This window comes from Trichechus manatus, unplaced genomic scaffold, assembly GCF_000243295.1.
Source record: "Trichechus manatus latirostris isolate Lorelei unplaced genomic scaffold, TriManLat1.0 scaffold00040, whole genome shotgun sequence".
In the NCBI taxonomy this organism is placed as follows: domain Eukaryota; kingdom Metazoa; phylum Chordata; class Mammalia; order Sirenia; family Trichechidae; genus Trichechus; species Trichechus manatus.
The window spans coordinates 9,044,281-9,054,210 of record NW_004443976.1 but is presented as its reverse complement, the minus strand read 5'-3'; the positions used below and the strand labels follow the sequence as shown (position 1 = coordinate 9,054,210).

Genomic DNA, 9,930 nt, shown 5'->3' with positions numbered 1-9,930 from the left:
GCATGTGTGTTACTGTTACATGAGAAACTATCTGTTCTGTAAGCCTTCACCTGAAGTACAATAAAATATTAAAAAAATAAAAATAAAAAAAAACAAAAAAACAAAAAACCAGTTGCCCTGGAGTCAACTCAGACTCATAGCAAGCAACCCTACGCGTGTCAGGGTAGAACTGTGCTCCACAGGGTTTTCAATGGCTGATTTTTCGAAGTAGATCGTTAGGTCTTTCTTCCAAGGTTCCTCTGCGTGGACTCCAAGCTTCAGTCTTCTGGTTACCAGTCAATCAGTTTAACCATGTGTACCACTCAGGGACTCCTTGTTTTTAAAAGAGCCCACGTAATGCTCATTTGCTGGCAAGGAGCAGAGGAACATAACTAGTTTTCACTCTTTAACATCTCAGCAAGGATTCATCTATCAAATTAGTGAATAGTTTGCCAGCTCCCAAGGGCATGAAACACACAGGTAGAAAACTTTAAAAAATTATATACATCTTTACAGACAAATGAAAACTCAAATACATTAGACATCCAATTCCATTACTGTGAATTTGTGCTTGTCTGGCACATTCATACATTTTCACATAGTTATGATCAGTGTGTATATATTATTAATTAAGATTATTTTATTTAAATTCTTTTAGTATATACATCTCAGTGCAGCCAAATTTGTACTTTTGCTTTTTAAAGCGTACATTAACCCTCTAAGTAATGGACAAAATGTCCTTGACTAGTATGGATACTTTGTAACCACAAGCTCAGGCCCTGCCACTTACTAGCTGTGTGACATTGGGAAATTTTCTTAACCTTTCTCAGCTGCATTTGTAAAATAAGGATAAAATAAGGGTCTAGTGCATAAGCATTTCCTTAGGATTAAAAGAGATGATGCAAGTAAAGCTCTTAAAACAGCACCCTAGACAAAAAAAAACAAAAAACAAAAAACAAACCCACTGCTGTCAAGTCAATTCCAACTCATAGCAACCCCAAAGGGTTTCCAAGGCTGTAAATCTCTATGGAAGCAGACTGCCACATCTTTCTCCAGTGGAGCCACTGGTGGTTTCGGACTGCTGACCTTTCACTTATCAGTTGACCACCTCAACCACTGCATCACCAAGGCTCCTTAAAACAGCGCCTAGGGCCCTTGAAAACATTCTGTTGAGTGAAATAAGCCAGATACAAAAGGACAAATACTGTATGATACTATTTATATGAAATATCTAGAACAGGAAGATGCATAGAGACAGAAAATAGATTTGAAGTTAACAGAGGCTGGGGGGAAAGGAGAAGGAGAAGTTATAGCTTAATGGGCACAGAGTTTCTGTTTGGGGTGATGAAAAAGTTTTGGAAATAGTGGTGATGGTTGCACAACACTGTGAATATAATTAATGCCACTGAATTGTACACTTAGAAATGGTTAAAATGGCTAATGTTATGTCATATATATTTTACCAAAATAAGATTTAAAAAAACTAAAAACTGCACCTAGCACATACTAAGTGCTCAGTTAGCTTTAACTGCTATTTTATAATTATTACCATTACATATTTAGGGAGTCTTCTATACTAGTAATTTTAGATTATTTTCAATTATTTTGTTGTTATGAAAATGCTCCTCTGGACATTGGTCTTTTCAGACAACATCTATGGACTGCCTAGTGTCTGCTTGATCTGGGAATCTTAAGATGATAAACAGAGTTCTGGCCCTTCATGCAGGAGTCCTTGTGTGGCACAAATGGTTAAGCACTCAGCTATTAACCAAAAGGTTGGCGATTTTAACCCACCCAGAGGAGCCTCGGAAAAAATGCCTGGCAATCTACTTCCAAAAAATCAGCCATGAAAACCCTACGGAATATAGTTCTACTCCGACACACATGGGTTTGCTGTGAGTTGGATCCACATGCCACATATGGGGTCACCATGAGTTGGAATCGGCACAAAGGCAGCTGTTTTTTTTAAGCTCTTAATGGAGTTGACAGCTTAGTGGTGAAGAGAAACTAGGAAATGAATAATTATAATAAAACAAAGGGCTACGATAGACAGTGTCATGGGGCACTGGGGAGTGGGAAAGGATATGCGGGGCAGGTGTGAGTCAGGAGCCAATTGATCGAGCAATGGAAATTGGAGATGAATTTGGTATATCTTGGAGAAGTATGCACTTTTTCTCTTTTTTTAATAATTGTTTTTGTAGTAAATATATATGTAACAAAATATTTGCCATATCAACATTTGTACAATTCTGTGACACTAATCACATTCATCTTATTGTGCAGTCATCACTGTTAATGCATTCCCAAAATTTTCCATCACCCCTAACAGAAGTTGACTGAGGAATGTGCTTCAGCTTTTGTGATTTATTTCACTACCATGTCCCCAGTGCTTTGAGCAGACTCTGGTACCTAGTAGGCTTTCAGTAAATTCACTGTGGAATGAATGAGGGTCTGTTTGTTCTCTTGAAGGAGCAAGTCCCCTCAGTGCCCCCAGCCTGCTGTGGGCCATCTTAGGTCCAGATCTAAGCACTGTCCTGATTCAGGTCCAGATGTTTTGTCTGGTCTCACCCTCTCCTCCCCTTCATGACTCATGGGACAGGAAGCTCCTGGCTGCTGGGAAGTCACTTAGCAATGGTGTCTTCCTTCTCCTGTCAGCAGTGAGGGGTCCGGATGGAATGTAGAGGAAATTGTGTTATGTCAGGAGAAGACAGACTCTCGGTACAAGAGTCTACTGGATCCCAGTGTGAGCTGGTTTAACAGTGAATGAAGAAAGGGACATATTCTCTATCTTCAAATCTTGTATTAACAGCAATTGTTTCTTTGGTGGGACTGAGACAACTAAAGATAAGTAGAGAAGAACGGGAAATACCAAGTAGCATTCCTAGATAGCCTACTTTGTGCCAGGGGGTGGGAGTTATACTACAAACTCTTTTCTGTCTACACAATGACCCTATGGGAAGGCATTATCATCCCAATTTTAAAGCTGAGGAACAGATTCAGCAAGGTTCATAGCCACGTTAGTAAGCCTTCAAATGAGGATTTGTTGTTTTTTTCCATATACAATGCCCATCACTGCTTCTTCTGGGAATAAGAACTTGACTTAGTAGGAAGAATAGAAAACACCCCTCCTGTTATGGATTGAATCTTGTCGCCACCCAAATATATGTTAGAATCCTAACCCTATACATGAAGAAAGCAAAAGATAATTGAAAAGACTGGGAAGAGAGAAAAGACCAAAATGGATGTCAGAAGAGACTCTAAAACTTGCTCTTATATGTTGAGTAGCTAAAGCAAATGGAAGAAACGATGAAGTAAAAGAGCCGAAAAGAAGACTTCAAAGGGCAGTTCAAGAAGACAAAGTAAAATGTTATAATGAAACCTGCAAAGACCTGGCATTAGAAAACAAAAGGGAAGAACACATTCAGCATTTCTCAAGCTGAAACTGAAGAAAAAATTCAAGCCTCAAGTTGCAATATTGAAGGATTCTATGGGGAAAAAAAAAATGTATTTTTTAATTTTATTGTACTTTAAGTGAAAGTTTACAGTTCAAGTTAGTCTCTCATGCAAAAATTTAAACATACATTGTTATGTGACCCTAATTGCTCTCCCTAGACTGTGACAGCACACTCCTCCTTTCCACCCTTGATTTCCCTCGTTCATTCAACCAGCTCCTGACCCTCTCTGCCTTCTCATTTCACCTCCGGACAGGAGCTGCCCATTTAGTCTCACGTATCTACTTGAGCTAAGAAGCACACTCTTCATGAGTATCATTTTATGTCCCATAGTCCAGTCTAATCTTTGTCTGAAGAGTTGGTCTCAGGAATGGTTTTAGTTCTGGGTTGACAGATAGTCCAGGGGCCATGCTTTCTGGGGTTCCTCCAGTCTCAGTCAGGCCATTAAGTCTGGTCTTTTTACTAGAATTTGAGTTCTGCACCCCACTTTTCTCCTGCTTCTTCAGGGGCTCTCTGTTGTGTTCCCTGTCAGGGCGGTTATTGTGGGAGCCAGGCACCTTCTAGTTCTTCTGGTCTCAGGCCGATGCAGTCTCTGGTTTATGTGGCCCTTTTTGTCTCTTGGGCTAGTAATAGAATGAAGACTATTTTCTTAATAAGCTTTGTTATGTCGATTGACCTAGATGTCCCCTGAAAGCATGGTCCTCAGATCCCCACCCCTGCTACTCTGTCCCTGGAAGTGTTTGGTTGTATTCAGGAAACTTCTTAGCTTTGTTTTAGTCCAGTTGTGCTGACTTCTTCTATGGGAAAAAATATTGAAAGATGCAGGAAGCATCAAAAGAAAATTGAGGGAATACACAGTCACTGTACCAAAAAGAATTGATTAACGTACAACCCAGGAGGTAGCATATGATCAAGAACGGATGGGATTGAAGGAAGAAGTCCAAGCTGCACTGAAGGGAATGGAGAAAAATAAGGCTCTAGAAATTGACAAAATACCAATTGAGATGTTTCAACAAACAGATGTAGCACTGGAGGTGCTCACTCATCTCTGTCAAGTAATTTGGAAGATAGCTTCCTGGCCATCTGACTGGAAGAGATCCATATTTGTGCCCATTCCAAAGAAAGGTGATCCAACAGAATGTGGATGTTATTGAACAATATAATTAATATCATACACAAATAAAATTTTTCTAAAGATTATTCAAAAGCAGTTGCAGCAGTACATCAACAGGGAACGGCCAGAAGTTGAAGCCTGATTCAGAAGAGGACATGGAACGAAGGATATCATTGCTGACGTCAGATGGATCATGGCTGAAAGCAGAGAATACCAGAAAGATGTGTACCTGTGTTTTATTGACTTTGCAAAGACATTTGACTGTGTGGATCTTAACAAATTATGGATAACATTGCAAAGAATGGGAATTCCAGCACACTTAATTGTGCTCACAAGGGACCTGTACATAGACCAAGAAGCAGTGATTCGAACAGAACAAGGGGATACTGAGTGGTTTAAAATCAGGAAAGGTGTGTGTCAGGGTTATATCCTTTCACCACACTTATTCAAACTGTATGCTGAGCAAATAATCCAAGAAGCTGGACTATATGAAGAAGAACTGGGCATCAGGATTGGAGGAAGACTCATTAACAACCTGCATTATGCAGATGACACACAACCTTGCTTGCTGAAAGCAAAGAGGACTTGAAGCACTTGCTGATGAAGATCAAAGACCACAGCCTTCAGTATGGCTTGCACCTCAACATAAAGAAAACAAAAATCCTCACAACTGGACCAGTAAGCAACATCATGATAAATGGAGAAAAGATTGAAGTTGTCAAGGATTTCATTTTACTTGGATCCACAATCAACACCCACGGAAGCAGAAATCAAGAAATCAGACAATGTATGGCACTGGGAAAATCTGCTACAAAAGACCTCTCTGAAGTGTTAAAAAGCAAAGGTGTCACTTTGAGGACTAAGCTGTGCCTAATCCAAGCCATGGTATTTTCAATTGCCCCATACTCATGCAAAAGCTGGACAATGAATAAGGAAGACTGAAGAAGAATTAATGCCTTTGAATTATGGTGTTGGAGAAGACTATTGAATACACCATGGACAGCCAGAAGAACAACAAATCTGTCTTGGAAGAAGTACAGCCAGGATGCTCCTTAGAAGCAAGGGTGGTGAGACTTCATCTCACATACTTTGAACATGTTATTAGGAGGGAACCAGTCCCTGGAGGACATCATGCTTGGTAAAGTGGAGGATCAGGGAAAAAGAGGAAAACCCTTAACGAGGTTGATTGTCACGTGGCTACAGCAGTTGGCTCAAGCATAACAACCATTGTGAGGATGGCACAGGACCAAGTAGTGTTTTGTTCTGTTTTACATAGGGTGGCTATGAGTTGGAACTGACTTGATGGCGCCTATCAATATCATACCTGTGGATGTAATATAATCTAATCTAATTATTGTCAAAGGGTGGCATCAGAGGTCCCTAATTTCTAGAGTGTGGAGGATAGCAAGATAATCAGCCCAAGGCTGATCTCTATGAGGCTGAGGTCAGGCATGCCTCCACTCTTCAACCTTTTCACCAATTCTGACAACAGCCATCCCTCACATGACACCCTCTGCTTCTCTGCTGGGTTTGATAATTCATTGCAATGGCCACACAGAACTCACAGACCATACTCATAATTATGGGGTTTATTAGGGAAGTAACAGGTTACAATTTAGGATCACAATCAACTAGGAAGTAACAGAAACAGCTCAGGAGACAGGGAACAGTTTGTCAATCAGGACAGCTTCCAATCTTTCAGCTCCTTCTCCACTGTGCCTGCAGGCAGGAAGACAGATTTCACTCTAGGCTATGCCCGCCACTGGCCCTTATTCTCAGCCTCTGCCTAGCTGAGGAAAGTGTTACAGCTCTTTAGCTCTGATGACATGTGCCTGGAGGCACCCCACTCTGCCAGCAAGCCTCCTACTCAAAGGTGCTCAGCTCTCTCATCCTGTGGGTCAGTGAGCTCACTGCAGCCACCTCGTTCCATGGGCCAGGAAGCCCACTGAAGCCATCTTGTGCCAGTCTCCTGGTTCTCGCCATTCATGCCATCTTGCATCATCTCCAGTGTTACAGCTCTATGTCTCTTGGGTCTAGGCGTTTCTCAGTGTGGGGATCCCAGGTCCAAAGAATGTGCTCCACTCTTGGCTCTTCTTGATGGTAGTGAGGTCCCCCCTCAACTTGCAGGATTGGTTGTTTTTAAGTGTAGTGGGATGGCAAAACTGACCAATCCCGATGGTGGGCCACAGGTACCTTATTTGCATAGTCCCACCCAATCATTTTCTGGGAGTTACAAGACCATGGCTAGAAAGGCCATATAAAAAGAAAAACCCATTGCCCCGTAATCACTTTCCAGAATGAAATCTAATGTAATGTGATCAGTTGGTTGAGGTTATACCAGTGTAGGTGGATCCTAAACCTAATCACTTCTGAGTTACATAAAGAGCAGTGTAGACACAGAGGAATGCAAGCACATACTGGGGAAGACAGATTCCGTGTGAGGATCACCAAGAACCAAGGAACGCCCAGGGATACTGACAAGAAAGGAACTGATATGGCCAAGACTCTGTTTAGACTTTCAGTTCCAAAACTGTGAGAAAATAATTGTTTGTTCTTTACAGTCACCATGTGTGGTATTTCTGTTACTGCAACACTAGTTGACTAAGACATTCCCTTATTCTCAGCTCGTGGGGTTTGGGTGGGGCTGGTCTCTCCCCATGATTTGGACCTGACCAATCAAAGCTCCACACTCTCCTGACCACCTCCTGACAATGGGCACGTGACCATCCTGGGCAATTACAGCCCAGGAGAATCAGCCCTGAGGCTTTTGCTGGAACTTCTGGGCAAGAGAAGCTCTTTCTTTTAGGCTTCTAACACATGATGTTAAGATATAAGATACATGGAAATAATCCAAGTGTCTATCAACAGATGAATGGATGAACAAAACATGGTATATCCGTACAAAAGAATATTATTCATCCATAAAGAGAAATGAAGTCCTGATACATGCTACAACATGGACGAAACTTGAAAACATTATGCTGAGTGAAATAAGTCAGACACAAAAGGCAAATGCGTAGAGACCAAAATCCATTAGTGGTAACCAGAGTTAGATACTAACTAAAACCAAACCCACTGCCATTGAGTCAACTCCAACTCATAGCAATCCCACTGAGTTTCCAAGGTTGTAATCTTTACAGAAGCAGACAGCCACATCTTTCTCCCATGGAGCTGCTGGCAGTTTCAAACCACCAACCTTTTGATTAGCAGTATATAGCTTTAACCACCATTCCACCAGCGCTCCTTGGTAACCAGGGGCGGACAGGAAAGGGGACACGATGAAATATTGCTTAAGGGGTACTGAGTTTCTGTTAAGGGTGATGAAAAAATTTGGAAATGGATAAGGGTGATGGTTGCACAACATGGGGAGTGTAAATAATATCATTGAATTGTGTACATAAGAATGGTTGATGGCAAATGTTTTCTTATATATGTTTCACCACACACACACGTACACAAAAGATATAGGATATAAGATACAAGCCTGACCATTTTGTAATCACAAAGGGGTAGGCTACCTGAAATAAAGTCAATTTAGAGGAAAGCAGGACTGAGACCTGGATAGAAAGAAAAATAAGAAATTGTCAGAGAACCTAGACCCAGCCATGAATCCAAGGATCTGGTCAGCCTGAAGATGGACGACCCTTGGAATTTAAATGAACCAATAAATTTTCTTTTTTTGTCTAGGCACTTGGAGCTGAGTTTCTGTTATAGCTGAAAGAGTTCTTAGGACCATAGCATAGCTGTGAAGTTGGGATTGAGCAGCATAGTCCAAGCTTACTCTCCTCCCCTCATTCCCAGTACTCTGAAGGATATAAATCATTCATCCTGAGAAGTCCTCTAAATCTACTACCTAGAGTAAGTTGACCTAGTAGGACAGGTGGGAGGCTGGAGGGGTAGGGTTGATCCTACATTCTAATATCTCTATTTACAGAATTGCAGATTCCTTTTTATTTTGATTTCATTGGTCTCAATCAATGGTGTGCTGGTGAATGGTTAGCAACAACAAAACAAACAAAGAGCACCTGCTTTGTGGTGTTTGCCAGTTTCTGGGGTGTACATTTTCCACCATGATTGTTTCAAGCTGCCTACATAACATCACTAAATGTGGATTTGGGAAGAGATTCAAGTAGCACACCATTGTAAAGTATTTCCGTCACGTGTATTTAATTAGTTGTAAATAAGCTCAAGAACATAGATGATAGCACAGAGTAGTAAAAAATTAGGAAGTGATGAGTTTGGGATATTTATTCCAACCCCTTCTTCCCCCTCCTTTTTGTTTTTTATAACATTTTCATGAGTAAGTACTTTATTTACCAAAGTGTCAAAAATTGCATACTAGAGCAAAAAATTTACATTCCAAATACCACATGTAATTGTCAATACAGCTGTTAATTTTAGAGAAGAAAACAAATATTAATCATTTATTATATGGAAGCTACTGGAAGTGGAATAAAACAAAACAATGTATAATGACAGATAAACAGTTTATATTCTTAGTAACCTTATAAAGTTAAAATAGACACATAATTAATAAGATGGAATTATTTTAATTCTAGAAAGGGTTAATAAAGTAATTTATCTGAGTAAATTAAGGAAAACATTCATGACTATAATTACCTGGGGCCGATGAGGATGAAGACAGGATCTTGAGCAACCATAAAATGAGAGGTCTGATCCCTTTCAGCTACAGCATGTCATGTTTCCCTCCATCCTTTTGCTAGCACTTAGTCTAGTACAACAATAGTGCTCTTGTTGTAAATAACTTTTTTTTCATATTTCTCTTCTTAATCAAGATCACCTCAAAGAGAGAGACTTTGTGTTATTCCCTTTGTTTTTAATGTAACTTTTTAAATTGTAAGTTTATATAATTTTATTTTTAATAATGTCTGTGTTTACAAATTTGTTGCTGTTACATGCTGTGGAGTTGGCCCCAAGTCATAGCATTCCCACGTACACTGCCTGGTCCTGCGCCATCCTCACAATCCTTGTTATGCTTGAGCCCATTTTTGCAGCCACTGTGTCATTCCATCCTGTTGAGGGTCTTCCTTTTTTTCACTGACCCTCTACTTTACCAAGTATGATGTCCTTCTCTAGGGACTGGTCCCTCCTGATAACATGTCCAAAGTATGTGAGACAAAGTCTCGCCATCCTCACTTCTAAGGAGCATTCTCGCTGTACTTCTTCCAAGATAGATTTGTTCATTCTTTTGGCAGGCCATGGCATATTCAACATTCTTCACCAATACCATAACTCAAAGGCATCAATTCTTTGGTCTTCCTTATTCATTGTTCTGCTTTCGCTTGCATGTGAGGCTGTCTTAGTCATCTAGTGCTGCTATAACAGAAATACCACAAGTGGATGGCTTTAACAAAGAGAAGTTTA

At 40.5% G+C, this 9,930-nt stretch overlaps 1 protein-coding gene across 1 annotated transcript in view; it reads right to left on the bottom strand.

Moving 5' to 3' along the window:
- Nucleotides 1-9,930, bottom strand: part of LOC101351758 (myosin-13) — a 188,509-nt gene that overhangs the window by 90,627 nt on the left and 87,952 nt on the right.